This window comes from Photinus pyralis, unplaced genomic scaffold (genome assembly GCF_008802855.1).
Source record: "Photinus pyralis isolate 1611_PpyrPB1 unplaced genomic scaffold, Ppyr1.3 Ppyr1.4_LG1, whole genome shotgun sequence".
In the NCBI taxonomy this organism is placed as follows: Eukaryota; Metazoa; Arthropoda; class Insecta; order Coleoptera; family Lampyridae; genus Photinus; species Photinus pyralis.
The window spans coordinates 39,114,447-39,130,789 of record NW_022170249.1 but is presented as its reverse complement, the minus strand read 5'-3'; the positions used below and the strand labels follow the sequence as shown (position 1 = coordinate 39,130,789).

The 16,343-nt window shown below is 36.2% G+C and overlaps 1 long non-coding RNA gene across 6 annotated transcripts; it reads right to left on the bottom strand.

Moving 5' to 3' along the window:
- Positions 1 to 423: 423 nt before the first annotated feature.
- Positions 424 to 3,278, bottom strand: LOC116160694. Of its 6 annotated transcripts, none has more exons than XR_004143287.1 (6): positions 3,073 to 3,278; positions 2,792 to 3,014; positions 1,525 to 2,706; positions 1,178 to 1,464; positions 625 to 1,127; positions 424 to 578 (listed from the first exon to the last, which is right to left on the bottom strand). It is a non-coding gene; the product is annotated as an uncharacterized LOC116160694 (long non-coding RNA). The 6 variants fall into 6 exon arrangements; XR_004143289.1 differs by lacking the exon at positions 3,073 to 3,278 and having other exon boundaries at positions 1,525 to 1,834; positions 2,108 to 2,706; positions 2,792 to 3,048; XR_004143288.1 differs by lacking the exon at positions 3,073 to 3,278 and having other exon boundaries at positions 1,525 to 2,493; positions 2,572 to 2,706; positions 2,792 to 3,048.
- Between the last annotated feature and the right edge of the window lie 13,065 nt (positions 3,279 to 16,343).

Sequence of the window (16,343 nt, the reverse complement as noted above, 5' to 3'; positions counted from 1 at the left end):
GCGTGAAAAATGTTCGTTGTACACGTTGAATAATAAAAGTGGTTAATCTTGCAGGATGTGGTTTGAGACAATCTAAATAGAAAAAACTGTTGTTTTCGTTTAGTGCGTAGCATCTAAAATGCTGATAATGTATAAAAGAGTTGTATGTGATGTGATGGGCCAGACTTTGCAGAAAGCGATATAATGTATAAAAATAATTGCAGCATTAGTAGAGGTTCCATTCTAGTAGCACTAAGGACCCATGGAGACATGGGTGGACGAAAGACTTTTACCATAATACCTAGCATAGATGTGAATAACTGAGTGTCTCTGTAGCACCATTGTCCCCATTCGTTGGTGATATTACCACTTGTGGGTAATAATATGGTACCTATGAAACGTTTTATAATTGAAATATTCTTACATAGTAATTACTATGCGTTAATTGCGTTCATTATAACATTACATTGCTATCCATCATTACTTGAACGAGAACCTCATTAATCAAACCGTAATAGATAACTACACAGCCCAACAACGTTATGCTATTTGATGTATCCAATTCAAGACGATTCAATTGTCTTAACATCCAGAAGAATCTAAAATAATGTTAACTGTTAAAAGAACGCAACTCGTTAGACATACAGGGTCAGGTTATGTTTAACGAGCATCTGCCTTCAATGGTTGTCTTCCTTTATTTTTTACATTATGTATGGTTTGATTTTGTACTTCGAATTTTAAGGTCTTGATTGACGTCTGTCAGTGGAACAGATGGAAATAAATTTCCGTAACTAGATACTACTGCTAGAGCGTTCTATTTTTACATCGTGCCTGCAGGGAGGAAATTCTGCAAGCCTAGTTTACGAATACTACCTCCTGGCGGTTATGGTGGACTCTCTGATTTTTAGTAGGTGGGTACAGCCATTACGTTTCTCACTAAAATACAATTACAAACGCACAATATTTTGCTAGTAATTTTTATTTTTTTCTAAACTGCATGTCTAGGGTCGATTTCCAAAATATTGCGAGTGAACCCATAATATAAAAGGCATAAGTAAAAAACATAGAATACTATAAATACAATCAGTTCCTTTTCAGTTAATTCCATGATGTAATGAGGTGGTTGATTATGTTTTGAACTTTTCTATCTAAAAGAAATGATAATTAAAAGAAGAATATGAAAACGTTTAATACGCACCTGCTCGTTATTGTAGTACCAAATGCTTCGCCTTTCTTTTAATCCGCATTGTGTAATTTAGAATTTTCCACTGTCAGTCATAGTCATTATCCTGATGACAATAGGGAACTCGCGATTGTCAAATTTGATAAAGCAGAATTTTCCCACGGATTGTCTGACCCCTATACTCGTAATGTTGCCCGCGTTAAGTCAGATCCCCACCCTAATCTGACGTCGGTCGCCGACGGACCTGACTGTCAGAAACTTGAATTGAAGCCGGAAGAAATGGGTTCACGACAGTTTGAAAACTTTAAAAGAGAATATGTAAACTTGTGGACGATGAATGTGTTCCTAATTTAAATACCTACCTACAATATCCATTTGAACGTATTTTACGTATTGGAATTAAGCGCAGCGGTGGGCAAATCCATGGAACACCAATCAAAGCATGCGGCGCGGTATGGGTCCGAAAGTGACGTCACTACACCCGGCGAAAAAATCCGTTATCGATCAATCCTGTATTATATGTCATAATTTGCGCTTATTGTGACGTCATCACTAAGTATGTTTACATAGCTTCATGCAATCAATGGAAGAGAATACGTATGTAGGCGGCCATACAAGTGCTGCATTATGGGTAGGATACCCATTACATCAACGACTTGTATTGACCAATTACTAAAAAAAATTTTTGTAGTTATTTGTAACAGGTTGTCTGCGTCACGATTATTATTTGGACGTAAAGGAGAAATTTAAAAAAATCATTTCAATTGTTTTTTGAAATGATAAAAAATTTATAATTTGTGCGTAAGAAAAGACGAGAAGATTGATATATTACGCACACAACCAGACGATACCAGGGAAACCCTCTTCGGGACAAAAACCCTGACATAGTCCACACAAATACTCGAACTAAATTAACAAAGACAACAAAATCAAAAGAAAACCCACAATTGTGCATGAATAAAAATCAGGTCACGAATTTCAAGATTCTAAGAACGTCATCTTTTTTCCAAAAACATCAACGTGTATCCTTCCAGCTGGTTGTTGAACGTTGCAAGGGCGATAAACTTTCGCCTAACTTGTTCGTCGATCTTCCTGTTTTCATCCTGGTAAAAATCGAACCACAGCTTTTTTACCAAAGTGAAGACGCGTTGCTTTCGGATCTCTCCACGAATTTCAAAACATCGCAGGCGCCGTTCACCAGCCATTTTGTTGACTTCAAATCTTGAGGTTACTATCTGGAAAACGCAAAAAAACATGCGAATCATCTTCCAAATTAATTATTAATGGGACTAGGTCTTCTCGGCCAAACTTTACTTCTCCGTGCATCGAATCTAAAATAATGTTGTTGGTATGTTCTACACTGCGTTTCCAGATATCAGGTGTAACTGCATTAGTTTGTTGTCACATACCTAAACAATCTTCACAAAATTCCCCATATATTTTCGATGGGATTGAAAAGGCAATGGTAGGGAGACAACCGTAGTACCGCGTGTCCATTTTCTAATGCAATCTCATCAGCAGCATACCGTTTTGAAGGTTTGTATCTGAAATAACAAATTTATAGTCTCGAAACTAAAAGTTACTACGAATAAACTAAGCTGCAAGGTGCTAATATTTGTTTTTTCTTACTTTTTCTTGGTAAATCTGATGGCATATTTGGGTTATGCAATGTTGGGTGCAGAATATCCCAGTGAGATGTATAGTTATTGTTCGTTATGAAACTAACGGATTTTTTATCGTTTAATGTAGCAAAACGCGATAAAATAGGGAATGACAATGGAAGCAAACAGTTGTAAAATGTGACGTGTCGTAATGTAAACGTAAACTACCACAATTTTGATTAACAGGTAACCTGAAAACACTGAAACTGAAATGATTTTTTAAAATTTTGTTAATAATAATAATAATACGTTGGCATTACAATGCTCCCCAAAAACAGAATGGATGACGTGCGCGCAAACTAAGAAAAATCCTACTTTAGTTATTTTGTCCTCCAATATCCCACTACTACCGTTAATTAGTGAGTGACGTGACTGTGCTTAATTGTAATTTATAATTTGTTGTAACACGACAAATTCAACTGCAAATTTTAATTTGAATGGAGCACGCAGTAGAATTGCTATCAACTGATCTAAGCTACTGAACTATTTACACGAGATCTATACGATCAACGTCCGTGGTTTTAAGAAGTAAAGTAAACTAGCGTTTTCCTTTTTTACATTTTTGAGCGAAGAAATTGTTACATTATTTTTGTTTTGGACAACACGATAAAACTTTAATCAAAATCTACAGTTGGGTGTTTCCAAGAGTTCAAATTCTGACGTTCTTAGTGTATAGGAAATATGTGACAAAATTGCAACAAATTAATTAAATTTCAGTGACAATTCAACTCATGTATAAAAAATCGCATAAGCCGCAGTGCAATTGTCACTTTGACAGCGGCAAAAGTTACCTGCATCTTTTCCAGCGACAAATGCACTATAGACTTAGACCATATAGTACATGGACTGCTAATTGTAACTAAAATATGGTCAAGGACATCGCCTGGGTATGTGAGTTTCAGGGTAAACGAGTCTGATCGAAGTTGTCCGATTAGACACGATTTGAAACTGTCAACCTATAAATTAACAAACGTCAATTGATTAATCGCCTAGATATCCCAAAAAAAAGCAAACTTATTCTTATTTGTGGACGTATAGCAAATAATGAAGAGTATTTAAAGCTTCCCGTACTACGCGGGTAATATAAAGCTGCTCTTTACGCGATTCGAGTGGTGTTCATACGGCTTTAGTTTACCCTGAGATTCACATACCCACGACTACAGTGCCCTCTATCCGTGACCACCCATTTTGTATTGAAAGCATAGGGCGAATAGCAGTCCATGTACTATATGGTCTAAGACTATAGACCATTCGCACCTTAGTATGCAGTATGGGGCTTATGGAGAAACAGTACATGCTTGCCAAACTGATTATAGGATCGATTACTGCACCGTAAAACGGTAGTTTAGACACTCTTTATTACTTTTTAACCTAACCTCAGAAGTCAAAAAGGTAAATTAATAACAAGTTGTAATTGTTTGTCAAATGTGGCCGAGAACAGCTTGTATTTATTAAGTCCCCAAAAATTTACAAATGTACAGTATACATATTAGTCACTGGAATCGTGATTGACATAATGTTGCCAATTTTGAACCGTAACTTGTGAATAACCCATTTTTATTAATTCTTCCATGTCCTTTATTTTAAATGTTTTGTTATTCATTTTGATATGATGTTTAACTTGAGCCCACACCATTTCAATGGGATTTAATTCACAATGGTATGGAGGTAAACGGAGAATCTCATAACCTTTTTCTTGTGCAATAACATCAAGCTTATTTTTGTCGTAGTGATGCCGAACATGCGCAACAGAAGCCAGTAGGTCTCGTTTTAATGGATTTTCTTCAATCGGTACATTTTTCTCACGAAGCCAATCTATAATGTGTTCTTTTCTCCACGACATTGTTGGTATCTTCTCCAACTTTCTACTGTGGTACGAGGCATTGTCAATAACAATGACTGAATTCGGTGGCACATTTGGTAGAAGCTGTTCAAAAAACCACTTTTCATAAGTGTCTGCATCCATTTCGTTGTGTGCATCAGCAGTGTTCTTTTTGCAGAGAAAAGTCAGTTCCGCGCCCGGAATAAAACCATTATCACCACCAGCATGTACTAACGCAAAGCGAGGCCCTAGACCAGTGGGTGATTTTAAACCTGTACTGAGTCCTTTGATGAATGCCTGACGATTGCTTTCAACGGTGGTGTCATGCCACGCCCTGCTCACCGAATGACCAATGTTAACCCATGACTCATCCGTATACACAATATTTTTACCTAAAATATAAATATTATGTAATTTGCAATTAAATATAATAAAAAGATTAAGCACATTCTTCTCTCAACTTCCTGATGCGACGTAGGTATTTATGTCTCCATCGTATAATATCATCCCGTTCAATAAGGATACTCTTGCGGCCAACCTTCTTAAATTCAAAACCCATATCTTTCAAGAGATTGAATAATGTGGTGCGTTTAAAGTTGGGTAGATCGTTATCGTCATCAGCGGCGCCGGTCAGCGGCGCCGGAAGGGTAAGGCGACTAAGGCATCGAACTTAGGCCTCGCGCTTGATAGGCCTCGCACCGGTGTCTGAAATACCATTGAGAAGATGTAATGACATCCATAAATACCAGTAATAATTTAATAAAGTTTCACGACTGCCAGAAAATGTTTTTGTGTACATTGCAATTTGCAAGGTGAATGTTCTTTGCATTCGCTTAACACTTTCTGTTACAGCCACAGCGGAAGTTTGAATGACCCTTAGCATATCATAATTCATTGAATGAAAGAAAATTGCTGAAACGCCAGAAATTGCACCATTTAGTTCCTCTTTTTGTTTTCACACTCCCACTCAGTCGTCAGCTATATCAAGTTTCCTATATAATGTGGTCTTTATTTAAACAAATATTTTATGCCAATTTATATCATATTCGCATGGGGCGAGATTCAGCTCAAGTTAAACGCGCGTGCTGTAAAGAGATAAAGATATTTTTATACCTTACTACCAGTGTATAATGATCTTTGCTACCAGTAGACTAGTACGTACCTACCTACAAAGATTATACATTTGTGATTGTGATTATTTAATTAATATTGTTTTCAATTTTCCATTCGACGGATTTTACTTCATTTATTGACCAATTTCCCTACATTAATGTAAGTACTTTTAACTTTACCTACTTGTTTGTAGGTACCTAATTTGTAATAAGCGCTTAGTAACGTTCTTACTATCCTATTTTTATTACCTAATAGACACCCTCTTACATGGCAACGTGAAGTTGTGATGATATGAATGACTAATACTAATAACTAACAACACTATTATATAACTTTTATAATTATAATAATAATGTTTATTTGTGCTCATTGTGCAGCTATGGCTTTACACTAGTCAATAGGTATAGAAAAACGGGCATCTTATGACACATACGCATACCTAACATTATGCATAATTTCAGTTTACATCCACAAATTTACCTTTATGTTATCACATCTGTGTTTACCATATTTTCCCGAGAACTACCCTACCTAGCATAGGCCTCTTCGGCGCATTTTGCCTTAGGCCTCCTAAAGCCTAGCGGCGGCGCTGATCAAGATGTTCGGATGCAGAGCGCATTGGGATGTGAATATGCAATACAATAAGGCAATTTTAAATTTTCTAGAGCATCTTGAAGTTATAGATATTTTATCGTATATCTCAATCGGTATATTTCCGTTATAGTTTTATTTTTCTACGAAATATCTTGCGCTGGACACTGTACTAATATCTTCAGTAAATTACACAAGGAACGAAATCTTTTCTCACATGTGGAAAGTTGAGAACGAAAGCTATAACGTAATCTAACACTTGATGGGTGCGGATTTTCAGTTTATATAGGCGTTACAGAAATTCCATGTCCAACAACTTCTCTAACAAGGTATTGAAATTTATATAAGGTGGTTCGTCACTATTTGCAACCCTTAATTTAATTATTATTGATATCTTTCTTAATATTCGAATAACGAGACAAATACAGCAGGTGCCAATTAGGATTGCATTATGCCATTTCTCTGAGACTTGAATTTTTTCCTCACTGCAATTTTGTGGGCCGTGGCAACTGGCAAGAGCTTTAAAATGGTACCATACGTGTACACCGTCTACTTTCGGTTACTGATGTAAACTGGAAGTCGTGCAAGCGTAAAAATGTCATATACCGTTAAATTGGCGAAAGGTTTTGAATTTTCTTCGCCCTGTATACTAACAGAAAAAGGGTGCCACCAGCCTCTCTGACTTCTGATATGAATTTTTGTCATTGAAAATTCTCACTATATTACCCAATTGAATTTCGTTTTGCAGAAGTATCAGTACATGTGCATTCGGTTTTAAGATCCAGCAAATACGCGAAACGGACATCCTGTTGGTTCTGTTCTGCGTATACGGTACACGTCTGATCCGGTAAAAATTGACTCCATGTGAACGAGCTGTTTCCACAGGCGGGCGGGCAGCACGAGCGTTTGTAGACCTTCATTTTAGGTTGAGCACACTATGAAACGCTAGGGACGAATATAGTCGAATTCTTAAATAGAATATAAGGTTTTAGGCTATATTCAAATTCGTAAAGGCCCTAATAAGGTTAGATTTACTGGGATTATTTTTGTATGAGTATACAAAGTTACAAAGACCGCAGTTTTCTTGGATATTTGAAGAATTTGGGTATTGTTTGACTGTACTAGATAAGTAGCTGCCAAGTCGCTGGAATATTTATTAAGCCAAATGCCATTTTCTTAAATTGAAAGAGTCCACGCCCAAGAATGGTGAAGGCGGTATATTCACGACTGGATCCCTTGCTGACTATTTGATAGAATGCAGATTTTAGGTCTAACGAACTTGATAATTTAGCTCCTTTTAACTGGTCGAGAATTGCTGACGCATAAGCCAAAGGATAGGCGTCTTTCTTGGTGACTATTTAATTTTCGATAATCCCGAGGATAATCCACAACAACTCCCTTTCCAATAAGCTTAAATTTTTCCGAAACTAATGAGTTAGTCTAGCAAGTTAATCCTCTGTGAGGTCAGTAGGGGTATTTACAAACTATCTTGCAAACACCACGATTTAAATTTGAAATTACGCCCTTGGTTTTACAAAAGTTTAGTCCAAGGACTAACGAATGATATCCAAAATTGGATCAGCCTATTGAACTGGTACTGTCATACTACAGATCACATCACAACTAAATGCCGTTGGTCAAGGTACAAAATGTACTGTCCGTTTTTGTTAGAGGAATTTGCATATATTGTAAAATATACCAATACTCATTAGTGAATGTGTTGCACCGGAATCGAGTACTCCAAGAAATTTCTGACCAAATATATATAGATGTACATGGTCGTTGGCCATTTCCAACATGAGCCAAAATGTACCTAACCCAATACAATTTTCTTTCTATTAGATTTGAGATCGATGGTTGATTTTGAAATGGATGAAGAATGTGGATTGCATTTAATACAGTTTTACTAGTAACATTTGGACAGCCACATTTTGTATCAATGTAGTATTTTAGGTTGCCTACATTGAAGTGCTGTATGCCCAGAATTATTACAATTCCAACAAATTTTTTTATCCATAGAAGCGGGACGACTGCCAATTGATGGATTATCTAAAATTGCTGTAGATGAGTATGTGACTAAAATAGCTGAAAAATCTGATTCGACCCAACCTGATTTTTCCCTTGCAAGAAGGACATAATTTTCAGCTGGATACCTTTTGGTTTCAAGCATTAAACATGCCAATTCAAATAGTGAATGTATGGTGGCATTTAAAGTGTGTAAAATGGAGAAAGGTTGTGAACTATTTTCAAGGACCATAACGTCTAAATAAAGAATTTATCCAAGCAAAATAATCGACAAACCGCTCATTTTCTTACCTCTTGAGTACGATTGATGATCTCTTAGAGTAATCGAGGCTTATAATTGGGAGGCTCATAGTGTTTACGTAAAAGTTACCAATTTGCAAAGCGATCTTTGTTGGACCTATATCATAAAAGCGCCTTACGTGAAAACTCGATATAATATGATGTAAATTACAATTTCAGCTTCCAAATTTCCAAATAACCAAACCAACTTGGCAAGCTTTACTGAGCTTATAAAGACAGATCCAAATTGGGTATATTAACCGGGTACCTATAAAAACACCGAACCCATACAGCCCCACGTTGGGCGCCAAGATTGTGCTACAAATCTTTGTAAAAAAAATAACGTTACCGCCTGACAGTATCGTATTCTTCACCTTTAGTTACACAACTACATATAGGCTTTTGGCCCAAAAAGTACATTACAATTTCTGGGGTACCTTTCTCGTATATAAAAAAAGTACACACTCCAATTACCTCTAGCTAGATCAATTCTGCCACGTTGTTTCTTACAAATCATGGTTCTGAACGCCTCCACGAAAAGAAAGCAACAAAAAATCGGAACAGAGTGCATGCGCCGATCGCTTAGTTATTTTAACATATAGAAAAAAGGATTCTCTTTAAAATGATAGATAATTGCACACGTGGAGAAAATTTATAGAAGTCATAAACATTACACCGCGGATTACGCTAAATTGCCGGTGAGCGCGTTATCAACGTTCCCCGGTTAACAATGTAATATTATTCGCACATATTTGTTACGTGATTACCAACGCAGTTAATGTCACAAGTGCCAATTGATATAAAACAGAAACGCGATTAAGAGGGAGCACAAGATATTTCGCCAATATTTTCAAATTATCTTGCGGAATAAAATGGAGTATAATTTCTTGTATCGTTGGAGCATTTATTTGCTCTCCCACGCTTGAATTCAGCATTTGGGGACGCAGAGGATGTTGTTTTTCTATTAAAAGATAAGGCATTCCTGTGTCATCTTCCTGCGAGCTTCCGTCGGCTAATGTGGCCGCTGAGAAATTCTCATTAATGTAAATGATATACTGAGCAATACAGCGGCATGCGAAGCTCGAGTCGTATTTCAAACTCCATCGGAGCAGAGTAGGTTTTATATCTCTCCCAAGTCTTTTTTATGAGAAATGTAGATGCCGAAACAAAGCAAATTTGCAGTCGAAAAAGCTTTGATGTTTTTGTAATAAATTGTACTGAAAACTTGAATGATGTGAATGAGAGCAGAAATATTTTTCATCGAACCAAACTTAACCCACTAATACAGTTTTCCTATAATGGCGTAATGTCATTCATTTTTTTGTTAGACGTTTCATTTTCTTCTTAAATTACTGCATTTGTATTACCCGCCTACTATATTTCACACATTTTCACCTTATTAAATACAATAATAGGTAGTAGCAAATTAAATTCAGATTATACTTTACTAAGCTAACAGTGTTTTAACGAATTAATAAATAAAATACACACTAATTGCTTTGCAAAAGCTTGCACAAAATTCTTTCGCTAAATACAGCTCAGAATGCACAAATCTTTGCAAGCTCACCCAAACTCTGCTTTAAAAACACAGAAAACGTATCGTTTGAAATATTTTGCACTGACGCCAGTTAACTCAAGGGTGCCCCCACTATATTCGTGAAAATATTTGTAGGAGCTATTCTTTTTTAAATAGCGGGGGGTGATTACTCCGTTACTATCTAGACATAGAGGACTTTTAACAAAGTTTATTTAATTTAAACTACGGAGGAATGTCTATTACTAATCATTACTCTTTGTACAAAAGGGTATTTCCTTTAAAAACGCCTCCAGCTTTATAAGGAAAAACTGTAACGCACGTGGTAGTTTTATTTTGTAAAAGGTTACATCTGGTCGTTTGCGATAAGAAGTTTTATTGCTAGGGGAGCTCTTAATTAATGCACGTGTTCTGGTGCCGATAACGAATGTGTTTCGAAGAATTGCGCGTTCCATGGGGGACGTTTGGTGCGTTTCGTAGTGATTGGCGATTTATTTGAAAATTCTTAAAGAAGGGGTTTATGGGGGTACTGGAAACAACAACAAAAAACGAGGCGGCTGCTAGTTTCGCGACGGTTGAAGAGCGTATACATTTGTTTACACTAAATTTTTGAGCAGTCTCTATTTCCTTTTTGGTTTGTTATTGATCACTGAAAAAAACCAAGGGGGCGGTTGCTGGCTAAATACATTTTTTCCATAGTAATTAACTTGATAACATCAAACATTGGCCCAAAGTCGTAAACACTTGCCTCAAAACTTCGTAATATCATAAATGTACCAAATAATCACGGGTTACCTACCTACACCTACACTTCATTCAAAACCGCAGTTTTCCTTCACATTTCATTTTGATTGTCGCATAATTAGCTACTACCATTATTACACAGACGCCTACTACATCACGATTAATTAATATGATTACGCTAAATTTTTGATTTATTTTAGGGTCTAGTCAATGAATTTCAAATTTGGTCATATCAATGTGAGATCTCTCTTGAGTAAGGTGGACAATGTGAAAAATCTGCTATATATTAATGATTATGATTTCATGGGCATCTCCGAGACTTGGTTAAGTAAAGATACGCCTCTTGGACTGCTTGGGATTGATGGGTACTCTTTCTTCCATATATCAAGAGCATCTAGAGGTGGAGGGGTTGGTATCTATGTCAAACAGGTATTTCAGTGTCAAGTTGTTAGTCATGAAGTGTGTGACGATATAGAACATCTGTGGGTACAAATTAAAATCAATAATAAGAAACTGTGCTTTGGTACTATCTATAGACCGAACGGTAGTTTTACTAATTTTTTATTAAAGTTTGAGGATTCCCTTGCACATTTTGTTCCAACTTATGATTTATTATTTTGTATGGGGGACTTCAACGTTGATGGGCTTAAACCTGATAACCATTACTATACCAGATTAGTCGATACCTTGAACTCATTTAATTTATTGCAAATTATTACTGAACCCACGCGAATTGCTCCTCACTCGTCTACATTAATTGATTTTATTATTGCTGGAGATGACGTTTCTGTAGCGAATAGTGGAGTTGTTCCAGTGCATGATATTGCTGATCACTCTCTTGTTTATTGTCATTTTATTCTTGATGTGATAGTTACACCAACCACTTTGATATATCGCAATTTCAACAAAATTGACCTACCCTCTTTTAATAATGATTTGTTTGCAATACCATGGTATCATATGTTTGATATTTCAAATTTAGACGATAAAATCGATTTTTTCAATAGTAATATGCTTTCTTTATTTGATAAGCATGCACCTATGTGCCCACATAAGGGTAAGTTTGGTGATCCCAAACCTTGGATTACGGAAAACGTTAAACGTATGATATCACTTCGTAACTCTGCTTTTAAACGCTTCAAACGAACTTCAAACGTTGCTCACTGGGACTATTACAAACAACTTAGAAATTTCACAACCACCGCAATTCGCAATGAAAAGAAATGCTACTTAACCCAAGTAGTAAAAAGCTGCAATGCTAAACAACTTTGGAAGAAACTGAATCAACTCCAATTATTGAGCAAGAAGAATAATTATATTCCTACAAATTTTGCAGATGCAGATGAAATTAATATGTATTTTTCTTCAACGCAACGCAGTTGCATACCTGATTTGGAACTCTTGGATTACTATAGCAGTAATAAATTTAACCCAAATAGTTGTTTCACTCTTTCCGAAGTTTTGGAGGAAGATATTACCAAAATATTATTTAAAGTGTCATCTAATGCTACTGGCGTGGACGGCATCAGTATAATTATGTTAAAACATTGTTGCCCTTTTCTAACTCCATATATAACTTATATTATAAACTATTGCATAAAATCTTATTCCGTACCTTCTGTGTGGAAGTGTTCTCTTCTTAAACCTATTGCGAAAGTGGCATCACCTAGTGGTATATCCGACCTTCGTCCTATAAGTATATTACCTGCCCTCTCAAAATTACTGGAAAAAGTTATTGTTGCGCAGTTGACTGACTATATTAATCAACTTCATGTCCTCCCCGCTACGCAATCTGGATTTCGTGCTGGGTATGGTTGCCCTGGAGCACTTCTCGATATTGTTGATGATATATTAAAAGCTGTGGATCAAGGTAACTGTTTATTATTAGCGCTTCTTGACTATTCAAAGGCATTCGACACTGTGAATCATTCTCTGCTTGTGTCCATTTTAGGTTACCTAGGTCTTAACGCTGAAGCAGTTGCATTTTTTCGTAGCTATTTATGTAATAGAAAACAGATCGTGTGCATGGGAAATAATCAATCAAGTCCTGTTACAGTACAGTCGGGAGTGCCTCAGGGTTCCATACTCGGTCCCCTACTTTTTACGATTTACACCGCGTTTTTATATAAGGACATAAAGCATACCAAAGTCCATATTTTTGCAGATGATACTCAGATCTATATCTCATTCCCTAAAAGTGAATTTCAAAGCGCAGTAAACAATCTAAATCTGGACCTCCAACAATTGTCAACAAATTCTAATAAATATAATCTTACCTTAAACTCTAATAAATGTAAAGTTATGCTATTTGGGAGTAAGAGGAATAGACTACCGTTAATAAATCTCACTCGAGTATCCATGAACGGTACAATACTCCCACTTGTGGATAGTGCTAAAAATCTTGGGCTCATTATGGATTCAGATTTGCGATTTAAGTTGCATATCTCAAAATTAATGCAAAAATCATATTTTACGCTGAAATTGTTGTATTCTCATAGGCATTCATTAAATCAACATTTAAAAAAGTTGCTTTGCGATACTCTCATTTTATCGAATTTTAATTATTGTGATGTCGTCTACAGTTCAAATTTGGATTCCTGTGAAATAAGACGAATTCAAATCGTTCAAAACTCCTGTCTTAGGTTTATATTTGGCGTCAGAAGAAGGGAAGGAATTTCCCATTACATTAGTAAGGCAGGTTGGTTGAAAATGGAAGATCGAAGGAAGCTGCATTGCTACTGCACTTTTTATAAAATAGTTGTCAATAAATGCCCACAATTTCTGGTTAACAAAATACGGTTCAGAACTGACACTCATAATATTAATATACGAAGAAAGGATTTACTTATTACAATCCCTAAGCACAATCTTCAGTTATATAAAAGGTCCTTCTCTTATTTAATAGCTTTTTATCTAAACAAACTAAAAATTAACTTTTCATCTATGTCGCTAGCACAGTTCAAAACCTTAATTAAAAATAAGCTTTATTCTGGTGAAGTGTAATACCTATAATTAATGTACATTTGTACCATCTTACTCAATTGAAATCATTGACTTATAACTTTCTCTCCTTTTCACAATTTAATGGATGTAGGTAGATTTCCACGACTGAAGTATACCTCTCTATGGCGTATTGGGGCTGAGTGGTAGACCAGATGGTTAATATTTTTGACCAATCTGAATCTTAACCCCTTGGGGGAAACTGGAAGGACTAAGAAATTGTAATGATCATGTACCTGATGATGTATTCCATGTTAAACCCAATAAACGATTTATTATTATTATTATTATTACTTTGATCTTTTCCAAACGAAAAAGCTATATTCCCGTAAATATTTCGGTAAAGGCGCTTCAGCCCAGATTCAGTGGTGATGAACGACGTTTACGACAGGAAACGGTTCTAAACCACAATATCGGCAAATATGAGTTTTGCTTATGAATAGCTGTAATGTTAACAATAAAATGATCAAAGTGGCGGAAATTCAAAGTTCGCAGAAATGCCACGTGATCAGAATCCCGCAACATCCGAACCGTTAACAATGTAACGATGTGCATCTTAGAGTATAGGATCCGTACAAATTATTATTAAATTATTACGGCACATTTGTGCTGTACTTCGGCAAACTTCTACATATAAATCTGCTTGCAATGCAAAGCATAACTCGGTACATCCTTCAGGCAAGATTCACTTTATGCGACGTTCCTACTTTACCTTTGTAATTATCATTTCGTTAGATGTTTACCGTTTATATTCCGGTAGGAGATGGCGACACGAGACGTTAGATGTTGAAATTAGTAATTGATAAGATTTTATTTGTTAGTTTGCTTTAGATATCGACCCTGTCCTTTCGGGTGATTACGAGGTTAATAAATGAGAATCTAACTTTTTCATCTGATAATTAACTAGCTTTCAAGTTAAAATTTTAATTAAATCTTTGCGACATTTTATTCTATCAGATTTCGATGATCCGAATATGAATTTATTTAACAATTAATGTAATTATTGTGCACTAGTTCAAGTGATAATCTATTACTCCCATGTAGAATTTCTATCAGATTAAAAGAAAAGTAGTCACTGTAATTGGCAGGTAATTATATGAAAACAATATCTCTTCTAACTTTGGAGATGTACCCTACTTTCGTGGAGGAGGCAACCATAGTTAAGCCAATACGGTAATTAATTTTTTGGCAAACTCCTAATTAAGAACGAACGACCCTTGTAACTGAAGCCACACCGCGCACCTTTGAAGCTTCCCATGAAAGTAGAAGTACTATTACAACGTGAGTGATTTCGTTTACTGGTATTATTGAAATAGGTACTTAACGCAGTAATATCAGTCACTATCATTTACAACTCCTTTACTTATTAAGTGCAATGTTGGATTCTCTGCTTAAGGGGATAGGGATAGGGGACAGCTAACACTAATTGAAATTTGAATTAAAAGTTGATATCGACATAGTTTCACATTTAGTTTTAGGGAGAGGTTTCATGCAAATATAGGCAAGTCACAGGTGCCGAGCTTCACTACTCTCAGTGAACTACCTTAATAGTTGTAGCAACAGATTCTTATAAAAGTGTTTGTATAAATACGTATCAAAGTATATAGCCCAACCATAGGTACTCATGCGTCTTTATATGTATTTGTAATTAGTATACATTTTATGTAACTTAATTTAAACAAAAATGTAAAACAATATTCTTTGGGCGACATTTTGAATCCTATAGAAAAAACTGTTTATGAAATTTCCCCAAGTTGTTTCCAAAGCAAACGACGTGTCTTTGTTAGTTATTTTTACATCAAAACACCTGTTATACAATGCCAATGGTGTCTGCCAATATGCGGACTTGATGTCAAGTGGCCTTAACCATCTTGCCCAGCTTGTCGAGGGTGGCGTTGACATACGGGAGGGGGTAGGCATCTGGTTCGCTGACATTATTTAGTCGCCGCAAGTCTACACGAAAGCGATAGTTTCCATGCCGCACAACGCAACAAGAAGGATTAGCTGAGAATTAAATCTGCAACTATCACCATCTTCTTCCAAAAATCTGCCCCAAGGATCAGACAATTTGGAACTTTTGGGACCATTAGAACTTTCACGATCCAAGACTTATGCCGTAAGGTAGTTTGCAAGAATACAGTGCCAAAGCTCTGATAGTTGCTTCCATTTGCAGCAATCCTTTAAAAGCTTCCAACCTTCGTGACTCAGGATAGTGCGCGAGGTTCCAGAATCCAGAAGGCTCAAAAACACTCGGTTATATGTTGAAACGCTAAGGTATGGTTTTTCATCGTTCTGCGCATTAGCAAGGACAAAATTTAATAAAGCCTCGCGATTGTTGTGAGCGTCGATGAGCTCGGGAATCATCGGAATAAATTTTAGGACTATCTGTGCTTGAAGGTATGGTCGCAAATT